Consider the following 23,439-nt stretch of genomic DNA (forward strand, 5'->3'; position numbering starts at 1 on the left):
AAGTAATATTACTCTGGAGTTGTACCTTGAGACTATCTGTCTTATTTCATAAGCTTTGCATTTCTGCTTTAGCTGCAATTTAAAGTAAGGAACAATCTTCTACGTAATAATGTAGATTTCATCCCCATTGAGAAGCGTTGCATACTCTTCAACAGGCAAATTAGGAGCGTGCTTTCCTATAGATTTTGGCAAAATAATGAATTTTCTTCTTACCTGGTCAATTAAAAAAAAATAGATAAATAACTACATTATTAGATCTCAGTACAAAATTAGGGTTGTGAATCTAATTGCTCATGGGCCTGATGGAAAGGTGACTACTCTGTGTCCTGGTAAATATATCCCTGTATTATCTAATAAAATTTGAATATTCTCTTAGAAGTCTTTTTAGGGATAGATAGAACTTTGAAACCCTAGCTCATTAAAAATTATGGAAAGAGCCACAACACATAAAAACTACTGCCACCTATACAAATACAGATCACCAAGGGAATTTGCCCTTTAGGTCATCAATTTATATTAAAATTAAAATTTGAGAAAAAAATATTTGTTGCTGAATATCTTGGTTGAATATACACACACAAAAAAAAGGAGATTAGCAGTGGACTAGCTTTTACCTCCCTGTTGATTCATTCTTTCAACAAATATTTTTATAATTATGTATCTAGTGACTAGCAAACCATCAGAGAAAAAAAAGATTACTGTTTTTATAAACTTGACAATCAAATGTGAGAAGACAGAAAATAAATAAGTAAATCATATAGCATATTAAAAGATGATATATGCTATATAGAAGAAAAACATTGGTCAAGTTCAAATATATTAGAATGCCTGTTTGGAGGAAGGAATTTGCAGTTTAATTGTTAGAATAGACTTTGTTGCATTGATTATATTTGACTTAAGGAGGATAAGTGTTAAAGCCGTGGGAATATTTCGGAGAAGAGATTTCCGTATTTAAAAAAAAAAAAGTCCCATATCAAAAGTTCCTACATCAGGACCTCATAATTCACAGGACACCAAGGAAAACAATGTGGCTGCTGCTGATGGAGGAGATGAGTTCAAGGATGGTGCCAGATCAAGAAGGGCCTTTTATAACATTGCAATTGGCATTTATTTAGCAATAAATCAGAATACATTTTTTTTGATTTTATATAGAAGAACTTGCTTATCTGACTTTCATTTTAATAAAGTCATTCTAGTTACTCTATTTAGAATACACTGTGGGGGAGAGGAGGAGAAAAGGTTGCCAGATTTAAAGAATGGAGATGAGTTAAAAATATTTTAGTTAAAACCAGGTAAGAAATCATAATCACTGAGACCAAAATGCTAGTAGTAACTTTAGTGAACCATTGTTATGGATATATTTTGAAGATGGGGCCAGCACAGTTACCTAACATATTGGGTGTGTGTTTAAAGATGGAGTTAAGAATGACTCTAATTGACCAGGGAACTAGTAAGATAGACATCAATTGAGAATAACAATATTGTGTAAATTCATTTGCTTACCCAATCTGCTATAGTTCACACTGTTCAGTTTCACCTTAGTGCCATAATACACATAGAATATTAAGATTGGAGACTTTCCCACTACAGATACTAGTTTCAGATAAATAGCCTATGTAAAATCTAAAACTCGACACATACACTTTATTTTTAGTTGGGAGTGTTGTGATTAGCCCAGTCACTTATGAAAAGATGACCAGTGCTACTGAATGCAATATTTGAGGAGTAAATCTACATTATCTCCACTTTGACTTGAATTACTATATTTGTTGGTGGAGCTGTCCTCATTCAAGATAAAGAATAGAGTTTTCTGGGGACATGCTTATTAAAAGAATACTTAAGAAGAAGCAAGATACACTAAAATGTTATATTTTTAACTCAGAAAACTGAAGGTAAGGTACAAAGTTACATGATCAGATTTCAGAAAAAAAAAATGACACCTTCCCAGAATAAAAGAATCACATGACTGTTTTTATCCCTGAGGTCACTGCAGTATCAGGAGACAATCTGCTTTAGAAAGAAAGGACAAACCAGTCCAATTTTTAGGAAACTATTAACGGCCACCTATAGGTTAGAGTGGTGAATTAGAATTCTAAGGATACTTCTGCATAAAGCGATTCTGTATTATCAACCAACTCTTACAGAGGGACTTCAAAAGTGCAAGGCCACACCCTGACAAAGATTGCAACAAAGAGAAAGCCCCACCCCAAAGCTTACTGGGCTTTCATAGACTGTACTGCTACAGGTAAAAGGGGGCAGGGCGACAACATAGAGAGAGATTTTCAGAGGCACAAAAAGCTGGAATAGTAAAGAGAATGCCTCATAACTCACAAAGCCCAGAGAGCTAGCTCAACTATAGATTAGATTGGCACAAGCCTTCACACAAGCAAATAGAGAAAAGAATAGGCATTTCCTGGAAGTGTGTGTGTGTGTATATATGTGATATATATATATACACACACATATTTATATATACATATGTGTGTGTATATATACATATTTATATATATATTTATACATATGTATATATAAATATATTTATTTATGTATATATACATATTTATTTATAGTTATATTTATCTATCTATATATTTATGTTCCTAAGGAAGAAAGAAAAGTAGTTATGACTTTCATCAACTCTGAAAAATAAGAATGAATCCTTGAAATCAGAAAATGCAAACCCTGAGAGTGAAGTACAACAGCTTCATCAGTAACATAATGACTGAACTTTAACAGTAAATGGAAAACAAACTAGTATCAATGATGATGACAAAATTAGCTACTTTTCCTAATATAGGGAAAGGATAGTTTAGAGATAGTTGCAAAGCACATGAAAACAGGAAGAGTAGAACATCTACCAAAAAAGCAAGCCAAAGTTTAAAAGAACAACAACAAGCAAACAAAGAATTATTTGTTCCTTAAAAATCTAGTTTGTTGCTCTTGGTAGCAAAATATGTGATATGTGTTTGATAGCACAGTCTGGTCAGAAAAACTTCGGTGATTTTTGAGAAAAGAACATACACAGCATTTTAAAATTAACTTAAGTGGATGTTAAATTTGAAATTTTATAGAGGTATCTATGCAGCATTTAGCAGAGTCTTAAAAGGACCCAAGCATCTTCCAGATTTTTAAAAAATTTATTTATTATACTTTAAGTTCTGGGGTACATGTGCAGATTGTACAGGATTGTTAAATAGGTATACACTTTCCATGGTGGTGGTTTGCTACATCCATTGCCCAGTCATCTACATTAGTTATTTCTCCTAATGCTATGCCTTCCCAATACCCCCACCTCCTGCTATTCCTTCCCCAGTGCCCCACCCTCCAGGCCCCAGTGTGTGTCCCTGTGTTCTCATTGTTCAACACCCACCTATGAGTGAGAACATGCAGTGTTTGGTTTTCTGTTCTTGTGTCAGTTTGCTGAGAATGATGTTTTCCAGCTTCATCCATGTCCCTGCAAAGGACATGAACTCATCCTTTTTTTATGGCTCCATAGTATTCCATGGTGTATATGTGCCATATTTTCTTTATCTAGTCTATCATTGATGGGCATTTGAGTTGGTTTCAAGTCTTTGCTATTGTGAACAGTGCCATAATAAACATACATGTGCTTGTGTCTTTGTAATAGAATGATTTATAATCCTTTGATATATATCCAGTAATGGGATTGCTGGGTCAAATGGTATTTCTATTTCTAGATCCTTGAGGAATCACCACACTGTCTTCCACAATGACTGAATTAATTTACACTCCCACCAACAATGTAAAAGTGTTCTATTTCTCCACATCCTCTCCAGCATCTGTTGTCTCCAGATTTTTTAATGATCACCATTCTAACTGGAATTAGGTGGTATCTCAATGTGGTTTTGATTTGCATGTCTCTAATGACGAGTGATGATGAATTTTTTTTTCTTATGTTTGTTGGCTGCATAAATGTCTTCTTTTGAAAAGTGTCTGTTCATATCCTTTGCCCACTTTTTGATGGAGTTGTTTTTTTTTCTCTTGTAAATTTGTTTAAGTTCTCTGTCGATTATGTATATTAACCCTTTGGCAGCTAGGTAGATTGCAAAATTTTTTCCCCATTCTGTTGGTTGCTGGTTCATCTGATGACAGTTTCTTTTGCTGTGCAGAAGCTCTTAAATTAAGTAGCAAGTCCCTCTAACAGGGCTTATGGATCCAGGATCTACATACTGTGTTGATGCAATAACACCTCAATTTCTGCTCCAACTCTTGCTCTGCAGTGCAAGAAAAATTACTCCTGCTTTTGCCTCTGGTCATCAACTGAGACCAACAGGAATCATAATCTACCACATGCTTTCTGTTGATGAAAAGATGGTCTAGCGTCATCAAAAACTAAGGCAAATGAAATAAATACTAAAGAAGCTTTGGGCAATTTGCATTTTCACTTTCTCTTTTCTTGAAAGTGAAGCACCTGAGCAAGGCTTTTTTCCTCTACACTGTCACCAAGTTGAAAGTCCATATTAGGAATGAAAAAATTGGGTGAATTGATGGGAGTATGATTTCCTTCCTCTCTACATCTTCCCCCAAGAATCATATGAAATTTCCCCCACCATTAGTTTCCAGAGTGGAATTTTCCTGGCTAGCTCAGTTCCCTAGTAGCACCGAGAAATGTCTGCCTACCAAGGGGTTTTCTTATGATCCTTCTTCAAACCAAAGATTTCACAGCTTACAACTACTTCTTGAAAAAAGAAATGAGTCCCCTTTTGGGATGAATTCTACAGATAAATTTTCCTCTGAAGATACAGAATCTAAGCAATAAATGTTTATATTTCTTTTCTTCAGCTATTTGGTACTATCTGTCTTTAATTTTAGCAGCAATAAATTAAAAGATTATGCACATTTACTCAATGCAAGTCTTGATACAATTGTAATTCCTAGGATATAATTTTCTGATTAGAGATTATTGATAAATTAGGATTGTAGGAATGAATTATTTCCACTTTATTAGACTCCTTAGGTTGTATGTTATTTCAAGTTTTGTATCATGGTATGATTAAATAGCCAGTCATAACATAAGCTATAATAGTCATTTTGCATGATTAAACAACTAGATATATTTTAAACTGTAGAAGCCATTATTTTCCTATTTATAAAACAATTGTATAAGTTGCTTGAACTTTTCCTAAATATTTTTATTGTTTAAATAAACAAACAAAAAAGAATTGGAGGCCTCAAAAAATGCTATAATTGAAAAACAATTATTTATCCTTTCAATGAAGTGACAACTTAGAAGAGGTCAGTCTACCTAGAGGCCTGCCTTGTTGGGTCAGAAAGCTCAGTAGAGTACTTGAGCTACAAATAGATCTGTCATACCCCAAGGACTCCACTTCTTTTGGAAAAACTGAAGTTTTAGTCCTCATTGGATATTATTCCTAACTAAATCATTCCTAGTAGATAGCCATATTTGAATGTTTTCCTCTCTACCTCCAAGAAATAACAAAAGAAAAAAGTCTGGAAAGAAAATGCTTTCTGTCTTTTCTTTATCTTTCTGCCTATTTCTGTTCTCATCCTATATAAAATCTTCATCTCCTATTCCTCTGGTTAGTTTCAGTGTGCTGACTTGTATCATAAGGTAGACTGTGTGGAGTTGAAAACTTACCTTACACAGTGTTAGAGTCCTGTGTTAGGGGCTGCTGCCCTGGTGTTCTTGATACAGAGAGATGATCAATTGAAAGGAACAAGAACAAAATGATCAGAACCCTTCTCACTTTAGCTCCTTGTAATTAGCTACATTGAAGTTTCCTACTGTGGTTGTAAAAACAGATCTGCCTACTACAAGCTATGCAGTCTCTATCAATTATACAGGCCATATCAGATCGAGGCTTTAAATATCCTTAGTCTGCCTGATAGCAGGGATGTGTCTTCCAAAAGGGAAAAAAATGGTAGCATGTGCTACCTCTCTCTCACAGAGAACACAGAAGACAGGTCAGTTTCCAACCAGCAGAAAGGAAACTGGAAACAGTGGTCTGAGCCCAGCTCCTCCAGAGAACTATGGTTTCTTCTGAGGGAGAAGAAATCAACAAAGGGATAATCAAACATTAAAACAAAGAGATGAATAAATGATGAAGAAAGGGCTAGTGTGAACATTAAGAAGACGTGTTAAGAATGGATGTGGTGGCTCATGCCTGTAATCCCAGGAGGCCAAGGCAAGCAGATCACTTGAGGTCAAGAATTCAAGACTGGCCAACATGGTGAAACTCCATCTCTACTAAAAATACAAAAATTAGCTAGGTGTGGTGGCAGGCACCTGTAATCCCAGCTACTTAGGTGACAGAGGCACCAAAAAATCTCTTGAACCCAGGAGGTAGAGGTGGCAGTGATCTGAAATCATGCCACTGCACTCCAGCCTGGGTGACAGAGTGAAACTCTGTCTCAAAACGAAACAAAACAAAACAAAACAAATTAACAAAAAAATAGAACAAACAAAAAACATGTTAAGTCTTTCAAGGAAATGGAATGTTGTGGCATACAGCTTGAATAAGATGTTGGTATAAAATGTTATATTCTTTAAATCTATTTATATTCCTAAAAAATAATGTGGATATATTTGTAAATGCTTTGTATACATAGTAAGATTAGAATTCGGGAAAGTTTGAGGATAAAGCTTGAAAAACTGAGACATTTTTACATCTAAAAGATAAAATGTTAAATTAGATGTTTAAGCATGTTTTCTTGTAGTTAAATTAACTCATATTTTTTAATTAAAATCATGGAAAGATCATGTCAAAAAAAAAAAAGAGAGAAAGACATTTTTCTACACTGGATACCATAAATTATTTTCATTTCAAACCTAGAAGACATATAAATGTTGCCTTGGATAAGTTACCAAATCTTTTAGGATTTCACTTCTTAATAAGAAAGATAAAGTTAATATCACAAATTGTTATACTTGCTTCATAAGACTATTGTATGAGTCGGTGACAATAAAAGTCTTAAAACATTTCCCAGTTTTAAAGAACTGTAAATTGTATAGCATAATTAATTGTAATCTTTCTTGAATGTTATATAAACTACTAGGGAAAATATTTTTTACTATTAGCCTAATACTAAGTTCATTTTTTCTTGCTAAAAGAAGTCATGAGAGGAATTTGAACATTTTATTTGGCAGATTGTAAAATATTTTATAGATTTTTGGGGATTTATACCACTTACACAAACTACTCAAAGAAATGACCAGAAAGAAAACTGTCATCTTTCTGGTGAAGCTTTTTAATTTGATTGCATTATCTCTTTCTAGCAGATTTATTATAGCATTTATATGCATGAGTGTTATAAAAGAAAATTACAGTTCTCTAGCCAATTTAGGTCACAAAATCCCATTAACAACTAAAATATGTAGATAAAAAAACATTCACTGTGTTAATTACATGTACATTTTTATTTACAGCCTCTTTTTTCTTATAAAAATCTAAGCAAAAGTTCACTTAATCATTAAGCAAATAATTGTGACAGTGTAGGTTAAAATCTAGATTTTAAAAGCATTTAAGTAAATGTATAATAATATATTATTTGAGACATCCAGAAACAACTGCCAAATCAAAATTACTTTCTTAAATAGCAGTGTTTAGAACTCAAATTTCTGTCTGCTATAGAAATCTTGTTGAATTAAAGTATTTCCCTTAAAAGCTCCAATTAGTGGGAACATGTTATATTAATTTATTATATTAGTCATTTAACAAACAATTACTGAAGATCTACTGTATTCCAAACACAAAAATGGCATGCTATGATTTCTGTCCTTGAGGTTAAAACATTGGGTAGATACTGGCATTCACATGCAGACTGCAGTAAGACGGACTTAGTCCTCTAATGGTAGTCCCAAGAAGAGAGAGTGACCAATATTGCTATAGGGGCCACAGCCATTCCTGCAGAGGTGACAGTCAAAGTATTGTCTAGGAAAATGGAATATGTGTTCAAAGTCATTGAAGCATGAAAGCTTATATGAAATGTGTTTGGAAAAAGGCAGGTAGTTCAGTGTAGTTGCAGGATAGAATTTTTGGTGTGAGTAAAATATATGGCTAAGAAATATATTTATTCGAACAATGAGAAACCAATAAATGGACCAGAAACAAGAGGGATATGACCAGAATATCCTTTTGGCAGCAGAGTTTTATTCACTTATATAATTTGATAGAAATGTTCTGAAAAGACCAAAAGGGTAGACACAGAGAGCCCAGGAATTTGAGGATGCAGTGAGCCATGACTGCACCACTGCACTCCCACCTGGACCATAGAGAAAGACCCCATCTCTTAAAAAAAAATAATTATAATTAGTAAAAGAGTTTACATAGTTTTAGAAATACATTCTGCAAATTTCAAATTTTTTTGAGGTCTAAAGGAAATAAAGGAATTTTTTAAATAAAAATAATATAACCAACTAGTTTATATTAGCTTTAAGGAAAACTTTGATTTTAAAATCAAGGAGATACAGAAATATTTCCTCCAATATTAGCATGTTTGTTTTCCTACTTAACTTTAAATTTTTATATTATCACTTTAAATAGATCATTCATTTCACATACTACATGCTTTTAAAGTTCAAATAATCGTTTTCTCAAACTAACAAAGTTTAGCTAATCATAGATATAATAGAGATAACAAGTTAATGGCAAAATAAAGGCTTTAGTGAGTACAGAACTCAATAAAATTATCCAGAAGAATGCCTGGATTTTTTTTTAACTTTTTGAAACTAGTGGTATAGCCAAGCCATTGAAGAATAACAACTAGCAACCATTTTACTTAGCTAGAGATTGTCAATGAATGGATACTTTTCTTTGTAAATGACTATCTTCTCCACTGTGTCTGCATAGCCTAGAAGCAGATGCCAAGGAGTCAGGCAATTGAACTGAAGAAGAGGGGAATGAAAAAAGAACTGAGGCTGAAAGAGAGAATGAAGACATGAAAAGATACTTAAATAATAAGTAAAGATCAAATGAAAACAAGATACCATTCTCCCTTTGCCCTCACCCATTTTAGGAGTGTAAAGATTTAAAAAGTTTGAAACACTCAGCTACCAGTTGAGTGTTTGAAAAAAAAAAATCCTTATACATTTGTGATAATATTATATTAACATGAGTATTCAATGTTGATCCTTTCCATACATGGAAATCACATGCTTTTCTATGACAAAGAGTAAATAGACAAATCAATTAAAGAGCAGGAATTAGATGGTTCTTATAGACAGGGGTAGTGTTCTCTTGTCAGTCATCCTAAACTTCATCATTCTCAACATCACTTATATGATTTATGGTTTAGACATTTTTGATATTAATACATTTATTCATGTGTCTCTCCTTATCAGAAATGTCCTTTTATTTCTTTTGTTTAATGTACGATTTCAGCTAATATATTCTCTAGTCACTTAACATTTCACATTTGGCATTATTTTTATGCATATATCTTATTCCCTCAATTAGATGTTGAAACCAGTAAATTAATTTTAGACATTTTAGTATCATCCAATTTCTAACACAGTGCTTTATGTAAATTTATGATGGGTAGTTGTAGTTTGAATAAATCATTACTCTTACCCCAAGCCTTGTTGAGTCTTATGATGTTAGAACATGTTGGAAGTTATTGATAAAAATGAAAAATATGCAAATCTTTCAACAAAAACTTACTGAATATTTACTTCTTGTCAACTGTGTGCAAGACTCTGGGAACACAATTTTGCACCAAAATGAAAAGGGTCTTATGTTCTAAAAGATCAGAAAGATGTTAATCACACTCCTTAATATTTAATAAGGTTGCTGAAGAAAAGAAACAAAGTTTCAAGGAGTTTTAATTTCTAGATTCTTTAGTGAAGGAAAATATTCCTTTAAAATCAAGGTTTTTTTCCTGATTATGTAATAAATACATTTCTCAAAAAATTTATTTTCATCCAAATGAGGGACCCACACTTCATTCATGAGGGACCTATGAACTAGATAAACCTAGCAGACAGAAACTCTCTGTATTTCTGGCTTTTGTTGTTATTGCTTTTTTTTAAGCTAATTTATTCATTATTTTTCATTGATAAATAAAAAATGAATATATTTATCATGTACAACATGATGTTTTAAAATATATATACATTGTGGAATGGCTAAATTGAACTAATTAACACATGCATTACCTCACATGCTTATCATTTTACAGTCTTAGCAATTTTCAAGTATACAATATGCTGTTATTAACTATAGTCACCATGTTGTACAATAGACTCTTGAACTTATTTCTCCTATCTAATTGAAATTTTATAACCTTTGACAAACATCTCTCTATCTCCACACCTCCACTCCAGCCCCTGGTAACTACTATTTTACTCTCCTTTACTTTTTATGAGTTCAGCTTTTTTATAATAGCTCTTTATACTATTGAGAACATGTGATATTTGGCTCTCTGTGTTTGGCTTAATTTGCTTAGCACAATATCCTCCTGGGTTCATCCATGATGTGGCAAATTACAGGATTCCCTTATTTTTGAGGCTGAATAGTTTTTCTTTATCCATTTATCCATTGCTGGACACTTAAGTTGACTCCATATCTTGGCTATTATGAATAATACAGCAATAAACATGGGAGTGCAGATATCTCTTTGACATACTGATTTCACTTCCTTTGGTTATATATTTAGTAGTGGGATGACTAGATCATAAGGTAGTTCTTTTTTTTTTTTTAAATTTTTAAGGAACTACCATACTGTTTTCCATAGTGGCTGTACTAATGTAAACTTTCACCATCAGTGTACAAGCGTTCCCTTTTTTTTATATATATCTTCACTAACATTTATTTTTCATCTGTTTTTATAATAGCTATTCTAATGGGGGACAGGTGATACCTCATTGTGAGTTTCATTTGCACTTCTCCAGTAATGAGTGATGCTGAGCATTTTTTTTATGTATACCTGTTGAGCATTTTTTTATATATACCTGTTGACCATTTTAGGTCTTCTTTTGAGAAATGTTTATTCCTGTCCTTTGCCCCTTTTAATTGGGTCATTTGTTTCCTTGCTAATAGGTTGTTTGAGTTCCTTAGATATTTAGAATATTAACTTATCAGATACATGGTTGCAATTTTTTTTACCATTTTGTAGGCTTTCTGTTTCAATTATTTTTCCTTGCAGTTTAGAGCTTTCTAATTTGACATAATCCCATTTGTCTATTTTTGCTTTCTTTTCTATGCTTTTGGGGTCTTAATCACCCCAAAAAAATCATTGCCCAGACCAATGTTATAGAGATTGTCCCTATGCTTATGGCTTTCAAAGGGGATCCTAGAACACTTTCTCTACTTGCTTTTCTGTGTTTGAATACTGCCCAGGGGATACTCAGCTCCAGTTTCATAGATGAGCCTATACAAAATTCTTAGTTCAGCTAAGGAAAGTCATACTCAACCAAGGAACAGAACAACCTGCCTTTTAAGTTAGAAGTATCCAACAATTATTAATTTCTCTCTTAGTCATCTCATCTACACTAAAAAAAAAAAAAAGTCAGACAGAGGTAATGATTTTCCAATGTTCTAGTCACCAAAGCTTCTTGTAAATGTTTTATGTTAAAAAAAAACCACTGTGGCTAATCATCTCATTTAAAAGTCAGATTAAATACTTGGACATTCACATGTATAGGCTGAAGTATACTGGCAAGGATTTGACACTCATAGTTCCCCAAAGATCTTTTGCTTTGCTTGGCTGACTCTGCAACTCCAATAAAGTGCAGCCAGACTCCAGTAAAAGAAATAAAGTGAACGCTTTTCCTCCTAGCACCTTTGCTGCCGTTTGCATTTCACCACTGGGCTTATAGAGATGAAATCTAATACTTGGCAAGCACTGCTTGTACAAATGAAAGATAAATTTTTCTTCCAGATAGGACAGATCAGCGAGACTCATAAAATATTAATGATGAAAGCTCTAGGAATTATATATATCCCTGACCATAGGTTTCTCTTGACAGTGAAGAACTGTCAGTTTAATGCATTTTTTTTTCTGCAAGATTCCCATCAAGAATTACATGAGGGGAAAATAATACATGATTTAAGATTCGAATGAGCGTAGATTTGAGGAAAAGGTAATCTTTCTGTCTTTCATTTTCTTTCATGTTTTGTGATCCGAATCAGCAATACATTTTGCTGAGTGATGTAGTGTGGTCGATTTGATTCTTGAAGCTGTTCATGTGCTCATGAAGGAAACTGCTTTTATGAGAATAATACAGGAAGTACGAATTTCTTATTATTTAATTTAACATACAATTTAGCAATAACTGACATTTATATAATTGAAACAATTCATTTATCTCAAAATTAGAAATTTATTGAACATGTATTCAAAAATATATATTAATGAAGACCTTCACTTTTACTTGTCAGATTTTGTTATCATGAAAATCTTTCCATAACCATTACAAATCAACAATAATTTTTAGGTTACTATCTCTGTGGAATGTTTGGCCACTTACCATATGTTTTTAAGATAAAAATTTTGGACCCTCTTTTTGAGGCAGCAGATAAATTATCATTAATCTGAATTTTTTTCATCGTGTATTTTATTTTATACAGAAACAAAGTTTATATTCATAAAATCTAAAAATGAGAGAAATGTATAATTATCTTATGGCAACCTGATTTGTTATATTATATTGCATATTTTTTATTGCATTTTAGGTTTTGGGGTACATGTGAAGAACATGCAAGATTGTTGCATAGGTACATACATGGCAGTGTGATGTGCTGCCTTCCTCCCCTTCACCTATATGTGACATTTCTCCCCATGCTCTCTCTCCCCAACTCCCAACCCGCTGCTGTCCCTCCCCTATTTCCCCCCAACAGACCCCAGTGTGTAGTGCTCCCCTCCCTGTGTCCATGTGTTCTCATTGTTCAACACCCGCCTATGAGTGAGAACATGCAGTGTTTGATTTTCTGTTCTTGTGTCAGTTTGCTGAGAATGATGGTTTCCAGGTTCATCCATGTTCCTAAGGACACGAACTCATCGTTTTCGATGGCTGCATAATATTCTGTGGTGTATATGTGCCACATTTTCCCTGTCCAGTCTATCATCGATGGGCATTTGGGTTGGTTCCAGGTCTTTGCTATTGTAAACAGTGCTGCAATGAACATTTGTGTGCATGTGTCCTTATCGTAGAATGATTTATAATCCTTTGGATATATACCCAGTAATGGGATTGCTGGGTCAAATGGAATTTCTATTTCTAGGTCCTTGAGGAATTGCCACACTGTCTTCCACAATGGTTGAACTAATTTACACTCCCAACAGTGTAAAAATGTTCCTGTTTCTCCACATCCTCTCCAGCATCTGTTGTCTCCAGATTTTTTAATGATCGCCATTCTAACTGGCGTGAGATGGTATCTCAATGTAGTTTGGATTTGCATTTCTCTAATGACCAGTAATGATGAGCATTTCTTCATATGTTTGTTGGCCTCATGTATGTCTTCTTTTGTAAAGTGTCTGTTCATATCCTTTGCCCACTTTTGAATGGGCTTGTTTGTTTTTTTCTTGTAAATCTGTTTTGGTTCTTTGTAAATTCTGTATATCATATTGCATATATTTAGAAATATTTATTTAGGTATCTATAAGATATTTGAATATTAGAAATTTCTTGAAAATAATAAAATACTTCCATTCACCAATTTATAGAAAATTCTATATGAATTATATCTCCAAGTGTTTTATACACTCTGAAATATTTTATGCTAGCACAATTATTTGCAATGTGATTCAAAATATTTTTCATCATGCTATAGAGCAGTAGTACAAAAAACTAACCATTTGAACAATAATGGCTCAGAAAAGAGACAGTCACACAAAAATGGATGCAAAATCAACTAAATTATATCTATTATAATTTTATTCACATTGAAGACACCACTTAATTTAATATTAATAATCAGAAAAATAAAATATTCTTTTTATTCATACTCTTTTTCTACCTAAATAGAACACATTCTTATGATATTTATTTTAATTTCTGTTAGCAAAATATTTATCAAAAGATAATATATGTAATTTAATTTAACCAGAGGAAATTATCTTTGCTTAATTACTTTTTATTTAACTGAATATCTGGTTTAATATATATCTCTCTTCTTAGTTACATGATATTTTTCTTCAGTGTTTATGAGAAATTGTCAGCCAAATATAACCTTCATAAACTACTAATGGGATTCTAAGGTGCTGTGCCTTCAGTGTGTTAAAGTTTCTGGTTGGTGATACCCATACAAAGATAAATCAGCAATTCCATTTTGTTTATCAGTCTTTTAGAAAACTTAGGAACTTGTTGTAAAAAATCACATGCTTTTAAAATGTATCCTGAATTATATTTAAAGGCACATGACTAGCAAGTGCAGTCAGAAGACCTAGTACAAGACTTCTGGTCATGAACATTGTTATAATATTCTCAAAACTAGTGCTGCTTTGATCACCTCTAATGTTTAGGTACTCTTCATTGATGTGCAAAACATATAAGATTGAAAACATAAACTCCATAAACCAAACACCTTGCTGTGACCAAATACCCAATACTTGCCTTTAATTCAATCCATTGTTACTACAGTTTTCAGAACAGCAAATTTCTTGGGATCTACATTTGCGTCTCCTTAAGTTCTGCTTTCTTTCTGCCCCATGCCAATGACTGAAATCTGGTTTTACGTCCTAGCCTCTGCTTTCTGTGATATAACTAATTGGCTGTGAGGATAACTTCATGTTAAAAAATGAGTTTTTGTGTCAAGAGAATCCCCAAATCTCTACTACTGTTTCAAAATGTCACTCTCAATTGCAACTATTCTTGTTGTCTATGGAAACTACAGAAGAAGGCAGAAGAAAAATGTGGAAATCCCAGTGGAAGTGTTGTTGACCAGAGAAGCTGACCACGGCACATTTAAGTAGGGAATGCTAATGGAGATATCAGGAGAGCTGAAGGAATCTGTGCCTCAAGAACATACACATGTTCACAATTGACTCTTGTCTGAAAAGATAAATGTTTACATAGCATCAGACTTCAAAAAACAGCATAATTGGTTCTACTCAGAGGTACTTAAATAGCCCAGAGTAGCACTGAATTTTTAAAAATATAAAATATGTTTATGTATAGTGGGAAAAAGTAATGTAAAATTAGAATATATTTATTTTCTCAAATTACCTTTGATTAAAGAAAATACACATAATTTTAAAGGCATGTTCTCTTTAGAGAATTTTCTTTACTTATTTATTATTTTATACCTGCACAGTATTTTTCTGAATACCCTTGTTAACACAGTCTGGCAGACATTCAATAGCAAACTGTGTTCCAGGCAGTGAATTTATACTGTTGTTGCAGGAACAATCTCTTGAATGTTGTAACCCTTTATATATGATGGAAAAATCAATAACATGAATAAATGTGTAACAAACTAGCTGTGTACTTTTTTGGTGACGTGAAGCTCAGTAATATGGACTGAAGTACTTTCTTAAGGAAAATAACCCTATGCTTAAGTTGAATATTATAAAGTATACTTATTTACTAACACAGACATCAATAGTAATTTAAAAAGATACTTATATATGATCTTTATGTTATATATAATTCAAATATTTAATTTGATACTTTTAATACAAAGGTATGTATATCCTTGTGATATTGATATACAGACAAATTAATAAAATAGTCTGTATTTTCTATCAATTTAGAAATATTTTATAAATGTAATCATAAGGCAGTTAGGTGGAAAAATAGCAAATTATTACATAGAATACTTTTTATTTTACTTTTATCAGTAAGAAACCAATGGGTTGTGTTAATAACATTAGACTTTCTTTTTTTCCAGGGTATCAATGGTTTCTGTACAGCACAGATTATGACAGCTTCTTTCTTAAGGTGAGATTAGATGTCACTCATGGTAGTATTCAAAGGGGATACACTTTTTGTTAATGCATTATCAAAAATATTTCATAGTTAAGATTATCCTGGAGTAGCTACAAATGCCTAAATTGAAAGTATTTTCTCATCAATTTTATGTACATAATTCTATTTGTTCAATAGTATTGCTTTCATGATAAACTCTAAACAATATTTCTTGAATATTTCTGAGTACAAGTCATGTAACTTGATACTTTGATTAAAACTTGGAAATGTGTTAACCATATAAGAAAATCAAGTTAGGGAACAACAATAAAACATTCTAATACAATAAATACAATTAAGACATCTCTGTGAGAGTGCACACACTCATGCAGGTACACACACACACACACAGACACACATATACAGAGGAGAATAATTAATATTTGTAACTTTCTCCTAAAATATAAGTACATTAGACTATTTCAATTTTCAAGAGCCCTTCAGATTCTTATGTTAATGACTAGTTTTGCTCTATCTTCTTTATTATTATGAGTTAGCAATTTTTATTATTGTATTATAAATTAGTTATATAAGATTTATTCACACATTTACACTTTTTTCCACCATTTCTTGTCAGACTTTAAACCTTATCTAACTGCTAAAAGTGTATACTTTATCATTTCCTTTAGTAAGGAATTGTCAAGTTTTCCTTGTCTGAAACCATTTTTATTTCACTCTTACTCTTGTATAATAATTTCCCCCAATGTGAATCTAGATTGTCAGTGATTTTGCTTGCAACACTGAAGACTTTATTATATTGCTTCCTGGATTCCATTTATTAATGAAAACTCAATTGTCTAATTAGCTGTTACACCAGTCTGGGCAATTTGCATTTCTTCTTGCTACTTTTAGAGTCTTCTCTTAATCTTTAGTGATCTGAAACTGGTTGTAATATGAGTTGATATACCACGTATCCTACTTTAATTTGTTGGCCTTCCTGAAAGTAACAACAGATGTTTTCCAGCAATTCTGGACTCCTCAGTCAGTATCTGCTTTAATGTAATCTCTTCCATTTCTTTATTTTCCATATCTCTTCTTATTTCCACTTCATTTCATTATTACTTTGAATCTATATCCAGTTCACTGATTTTATCTGCATTTCTGATATACTGTAAATTAATCTATTCATATTCTAATTTTTATTAGTATTTTTTTCAAATACTATTTTAGGTTCATGAAGCACATGTGCAGGTCTGTTACATGGGTGAACTGTGTGTCACTGTTGTTTGGTATACAAATGATCATGTTCATTCAGGAAGCAAGCATAGTACCCAATTAATAGTTTCTTAGTTCTCACGCCCTACCTCCCAACCCCCCACTCCCTACCTCCCAACCCCCCCTACTCTAGTAGTCCTTGTTGTCTGTTGTTCATATCTTTGTGTCCATGTGTACTCAGTGTTTAGCCCCAAATTAGAACTAAAAACACAGAGTATTTGGTTTTCGGTTCCTGTGTTAGTTCACTTAGGATAATGGCCTCTAGCAGCACTCATGTTGCTGCAAAGGACATGATTTTGTTCTTCTTTATGGCTACATAGTATTCCATTGGTGTTAAGAAATTTTGTTTGAGTCATTTAAAAATTTAGTCATCTTTTTTTTCTTGTTCTTATGTTCAATCCAAGCCTCTATTTTATTTGTGATTCTATTTACACTCGGTGTTGTTCATGCTTAGTTTCACTCATGGAATCTTATTTTCCATGTGTGTTTGTTTTTGCTGTTTAACTATGATTGTACACACATAAAATGTTATTTATGAAAATTCTTTGAGATGAGGCTTGAAGTTCCACTGTTAAATTTTTTGCTTCTGCCAGTCACCACAGGGCAATATCAACCTAAGATAAATTTATACTAAAGGCTTCACTTTAGGTGTCTGAGCAAACAAATAGTATGAATTCATTCACATCTCAGGTCTTTAATAAGGATTAATTTATTTTCATAAGTTCTTAGTTTTGGTTTTATTTTCTCCAGGCAGCACTAAGGAATGAATATTTCTTTTCAGACCCTTTTTCCAAGTAAGGTTTGTTTCTTATTTTATGAGGGAGAGTCTTTTCTATTATACTTTCCACTATGGGTGGGCCATAAGGTTTATCTCCTGCACTCTGTTAAACACGAAGCAGTCACAATGTATTCTCAAACATTCTAAGGTTTGGTAGGAATTTTCACACAGAGAGCTGGCTTTGGTGATTACTTTACCTCTCAGGGTTTCTGCTTTTATTTTTATCTTAGTATTTGTAGAATTTTTTCCTTCATGAAAGATGAAAGATTCTTATAATATACATATGTATGTGTGTATATGTAATTTTATTTTAATTGTTTTTCATCAGTAACTACTCTTGCTAGACAGATCCAATATACAGGCCTGAAGCAGAAAACTAAATGTTTTTGATTTCTAAAGAGGTTAGTATTTGATTCTTCACATTTTGCAAATAGTAATGAAGAAAAAATTATAGTGATTTCTCTTTATAAACAACTGCTATGCCCAGAATGAAGAAATATTGCAGAAAAATAGTACAGCAGTTCTTAAACATTTTGCTTTCAGAATATCAGTTTGTTAAGAATTATTAAGGTCTCCAATGAGCTTTGTTTTAGAAATTTTCATGTATTAATATTTGCTGTATTGGAAACTAAGATAGAAATTTTAAAATATTTATTTCCTTTACTACTAACAGTAAACCCATTACTTGTAACAGAAATAGTGTATTTTATGAAAAATAACTACATTTTTTAAACAAAACAAAAATTAATGAGAAGTATAGCACTGCTTTGTACTTTAGCTAATCTTCCTAATGTATAACTCAATAGAAAACTCAGCAGAAGACTGCAGCAGTGTCATACCTGCTTCTGTATCTACTCTGTTTTGATATCAAGCATCATGCAGCCTTTGAAAAACTTCACTGTGAATGGTGACAGAATGAGAATTAAGACAAATATCTTAGTATCATTGTGGAAGTAGTTTTAATATTGCAGCTCTGCAAAATTGCTTGAGACCCCCAGGAGACCCCAAATCACACTTTGAAAACTACTGACTTAATAATTTACAACATTTTATCACATGAATCTATAGGTTGCCTGGGTGATTCTATTGAACCTGGTAATTCAATTTGGGCTGGACTTGACTCATCTCACATGGCTACTAATGTGTTTCTAGTCAGCTACTGGATGGTCTAGAGGCTGGCTGTTCTAGAATGATCTTGGCTAAGATGATTAGGACCTCACTCCATATGAACTCTGTACCTCTACCAAACATGCCTTGGTCTGTTCCCAAGGCAGTTAGTAAAGGGTTCCACAAGGAAGAGTTGAAGTATGAAATGATTCCTGAGTCCTAGCCTTAAAACTGTAGGCTATCAGTTCCACTGCATTCTTTTGGTGCAAACATATGAAAAAGTCAGTTTAAACTCATGTGTGGGGAACAGGTTTCACCTCTTGTTGAGAGAAGTTACAAAGTAATACCAGAAATGCGGTACATACAGAGAGGCATGAATGATACAAGGCATTTTGTCAATCAATCTTCCACAGCATCTTAGATTCTCAACACGAAAAAAAGATAAAAAGTTTTCTTTCCTCATCTTCAAATGATTTAACTCCACTGTGGATACTATAGAAATCTGTAGGGACATGTTAAGAAGTAATATTGCTGTTGCCTAAAATTCATTAGTTTGACTATACACTGTAAATGCTCAGGTAAAACCATAACCTTGGATATACCAGGCCCTGAGAGACAGGATCACACTAATAAAATGCATGATACATTGATACTGATGACAATATTAACTACTATTTTTAACTCATAATAAAAAAACATAAATATTACTTGAGATGGAATTTTGTGTGGGCATAATCAGCAAAATCTCTCACTATAGTCAAGAAACTCCAAGCATGGAGCATATGCTGTCATTAATTAACTTTTACAGAGACCAGAAAGAGACAAAATACATATTTTGGGCATATTTCTTATTTATGCATACACAAATATAGAAATCAGATTGTTGTTGTTCCCTGATTATCAAAAGAGACAATGGGAGATTAGATAAATAAAAATTTAATAACATCAAGCTAATGAAGCTGTATCTAATTATAAAAATTTGGGGATTTTGTTGTTGTGTTTTCTTTTTCTAACAGAATGGAAAATGCTTAACACATGTATACTACATTTCTTTCCACCTCAAAGATAATCATACCATTAAGAGGAGAAATTCCAAAATTGTATAGCATGGCTCCCTTTCTTCTGGATCAGATGTTTCGTATTCCTCAAATGTCTAGAGTCATGCAGGTAATGTAAATAAATCACATAGTCCAGCAGTAAAATGGCAAGGACTTGTGTAGAGAGGAGTGTAGACAACTAGGATAAGCCTTCCCAGTATAAACAGTATTAGCTGTTACTTAGGTCCAGTCAATCGCTGCATTTTAGGAATGAAAATCCATTATTACTATATGTTTTCATTTTAAAAACAAAAGTAGGTTGTCTCAGCAAGATGTCTGACTAGAAACACAGCCAGGAGGAACATCTGCTACCAAGTGACTAGGACATAGGGAAAACTGGCACACTATGAGCAGATCTTCACAGGGAAAGCATTGAGGGTGGACAGAGGGAGGACACAGACCCTGGGCTGAAGGAGGAGGAGGCTAGGAACGCTGAATGGGGCTACCATGCACCACAACTCATTCCTGGCCCCCAACAACTCCTAGGGAAGGGATGAGTTGAACAGGTGAGGAGCAAGCTGCCCTCAGCATGGACCTCTGGAATCCTGGCAATCAAAGATACCAAAATACCCATGGACACTTGAGCTGGAAAAGAGAGCTGTGTAGAGAATTGATAGGAGCAGGACTCCAGCCTGTGCTGAACTTGAACTTAGGGGGTATGGTGTGAGAAAGTCTGCAGTAAAACATAGCTACGTCTGTTCCAGCCTGGCAGAGTCCACTTGCAGTGCAGTTATGGATAGTCAACCAAGGTGCTTCCCAGGGACCCACATCATAACCCCTTTAACAGCATACTATGCCTGACCATCAGGGAGCTCCAGCAGAGTGGCCCCTGCTAACATGTACCAGCTCCCCTGCCCCCTCCCTCAGCCACAGCCTCCCCCATGCTGCTTTGCCAGCACTCACGTGCCCACTGCCACTCACCTCACTGTCCTTCCAGTGTGCCTGCATGTGGGTGGACCTTGCCTCCCTCCTCTGCCAAAATATGTGTATGCATGCATCCCCTCACACTACTGCCTACAGCTCAAACACATACACAGAGGCTGGCAACCACAAACCGACCAGCGTCCCAGTCTGACCAATGAACATGTAACCCACCGTGCTGCTGCTGGCATGTGCAAATAAACATGTATTCTTCTACCACCACTCAGACAAAGCACTTTGACTGGCAGTATCCATTGTATTGTTATGGACTGCAGTCTAAAAACAGCTCAGAACCATACAGTACCACAGATTCCTAACCTTGAGGGGCTGCAGAACAAATCTGGGCACCTGGTATCATTCCCTTGAAGTTAGAGCACAAAGCTTAAGAATGCTGAACAGAGTCTTAGCCTCCTAAAATCTTCCAGAAACAAATTCAGTCAATTGAAACCTTCGACCACAATCAAACGCTTAAGGGCGTCAACGAAGATAAAAGCAACAAAACCCATCCAAAGGATAGCAACTTCTAAGATTGAAGGAACATCAACCTGCACAGATGAGAAAAAAACAGTACAAGAACTCTGGCAACTCAAAAAACTAAAGTGTCTTCCCACCTCAAAATGACCCACACTGGTTCCTCAGTAATGGTTCTTAACAAGGCTGAAATGGCAGAAATAGGATTCAGACAATGAACAGGAATGAAGATCATGAAGGTTCAGGAGAAAGTCAAAACCCAATTCAAGTATTCTAAGAGACACAAAAATAATACAGATGATGAAAAACAAAATGACCATTTTAAGATAGAACGAAAGTAATCTGACAGATCTGAAAAGCTCACTTAAAGAATTTCAGAGTACAACTGCAAATGTAACAGTAGAATCAACAAGCTATGGAGAGAATGTCACAGATTGAAGACTGGTTCTCCAAAATAACTCAGTCAGACCAAAATAAAAAAGTTGGAAAACAATGAACAAAACCTCTGAGAAATATAGTATTATATAAAGAGACCAAATTTATTGACTCATTGACATCCCTGAAAGAAAGGGAGACAAAGAAAACAACTCCAAAAACATATTTGAGGATGTGATGGTAACACTGAGCATCGACTTGACTGGATTGAAGGATGCAAAGTATTGTTCCTGTGCGTGTCTGTGAGGGTGATGCCAAAGTAGATTAACATTTGAGTCAGTGGACTGGGAAAGGCAGACCCAGTCTCAACCTGGGTGGGCACAATGTAATCAGCTCCCAGTGTGGTTAGAATAAAAGCAGGTAGAAGAATGTGGAAAGACGAAACTGGCTGAGACTTCTGACCTCCTTCTTTCACCTGTGTTGGATGCTTCCTGCCCTCGAACATCGGACTCCAAGTTCTTCAGCTTTTAAACTCTTGGGCCTACACCAGTGGTTTGCCAGTGGCTCTCAGGCCTTTGGCCACAGACAAAAGGCTGCACTGCTGGTTTTCCTACTTTTGAGGTTTGGGACTTAGACTGGCTTTCTTGCTCTGCAGCTTGCAGGTGGCCTACTGGGGGACTTCACCTTGTAATTGTGTGAGTCAATACTCCTTAAACTCCCTTTTATATATACATCTATCCTATTAGTCCTGTCTCTCTAGAGAACCCTGACTAATACAGATGATACCACCCATGAAAATTTCCCCAACTTCACTAGAGAGGACAGCATTCAAATTCAGAGAATGCAGAGGACCCTTGTGAGATAACTACATAAGATGATCATTCCTAAGACTCATAGTCATCAGATTCTCTAAGATCAAAATGAAAGAAATAAAGGTTAAATGCAGCTAGAGAGAAGGTCACCTGCAATGGGAACACCATCAGGCTAACAGCAGACTTTTTGACAGAAACTCTATAAGTGAAAAACTATTGGGGGCCTATACTCACCATTCTTAAGGAAAAGAAATTCATAAGCAAAGGAGATATAAGGTTCTTTTCAGACAAACAAATGCTAAGGAAATTCCTTGCACCAGACCGGCCTTACAAGAAGTCCTGAACAGAGTGCTAAATATGGATAGGAAAGACTGCTACCAGATACTACAAAAACACATATAACACAGAAACCATTGACACTATAAAGCAACCACACAAACAAGTTTACATTAAAACGAACTAACAACACAATGACAGGATCAAATCCACACTTATCAGTATTAATCTTGAATGTAACCAGGCTAAAGTCCTGAATTAAGAGGCACAAAGTGGCAGGTTGGATAAAGAAGAAAGATCCAATGGTATACTGTCTTCAAGAAACCCATCTCACATACAATACCATCCATAGGCTTAAAGTAAATGGAAGGAAAAAAATCTGCCAAGCAAATGGAAAACAAAAAAAGCAGGGGTTGCTATTCTAATGTCAGACAAAACAGACTTTAAACCAACAAAGATCAAAAAAGACAAAGAAGAGCGTTACATAATGGTAGAGGCACC

General features: G+C 34.2%; 1 protein-coding gene across 2 annotated transcripts in view; it reads left to right on the forward strand.

The window, feature by feature from the left end:
- MGAT4C (MGAT4 family member C) overlaps positions 1 to 23,439 on the forward strand; it is a 252,384-nt gene that overhangs the window by 171,087 nt on the left and 57,858 nt on the right. Inside the window, exon 2 of one of the 2 annotated variants that reach the window (XM_012442087.3) lies at positions 15,810 to 15,859. The exons of the other annotated variant lie outside the window; for it this stretch is intronic. The gene's annotated coding sequence lies outside the window, so the exon portion shown is untranslated. The remainder of the gene's footprint in view (positions 1 to 15,809; positions 15,860 to 23,439) is intronic. 2 annotated transcript variants of the gene reach the window in all.

This window comes from Aotus nancymaae, unplaced genomic scaffold (assembly GCF_030222135.1).
Source record: "Aotus nancymaae isolate 86718 unplaced genomic scaffold, 86718_ANA_hifiasm-v0.15.2.pri h1tg000016l, whole genome shotgun sequence".
Taxonomy (NCBI): Eukaryota; Metazoa; Chordata; class Mammalia; order Primates; family Aotidae; genus Aotus; species Aotus nancymaae.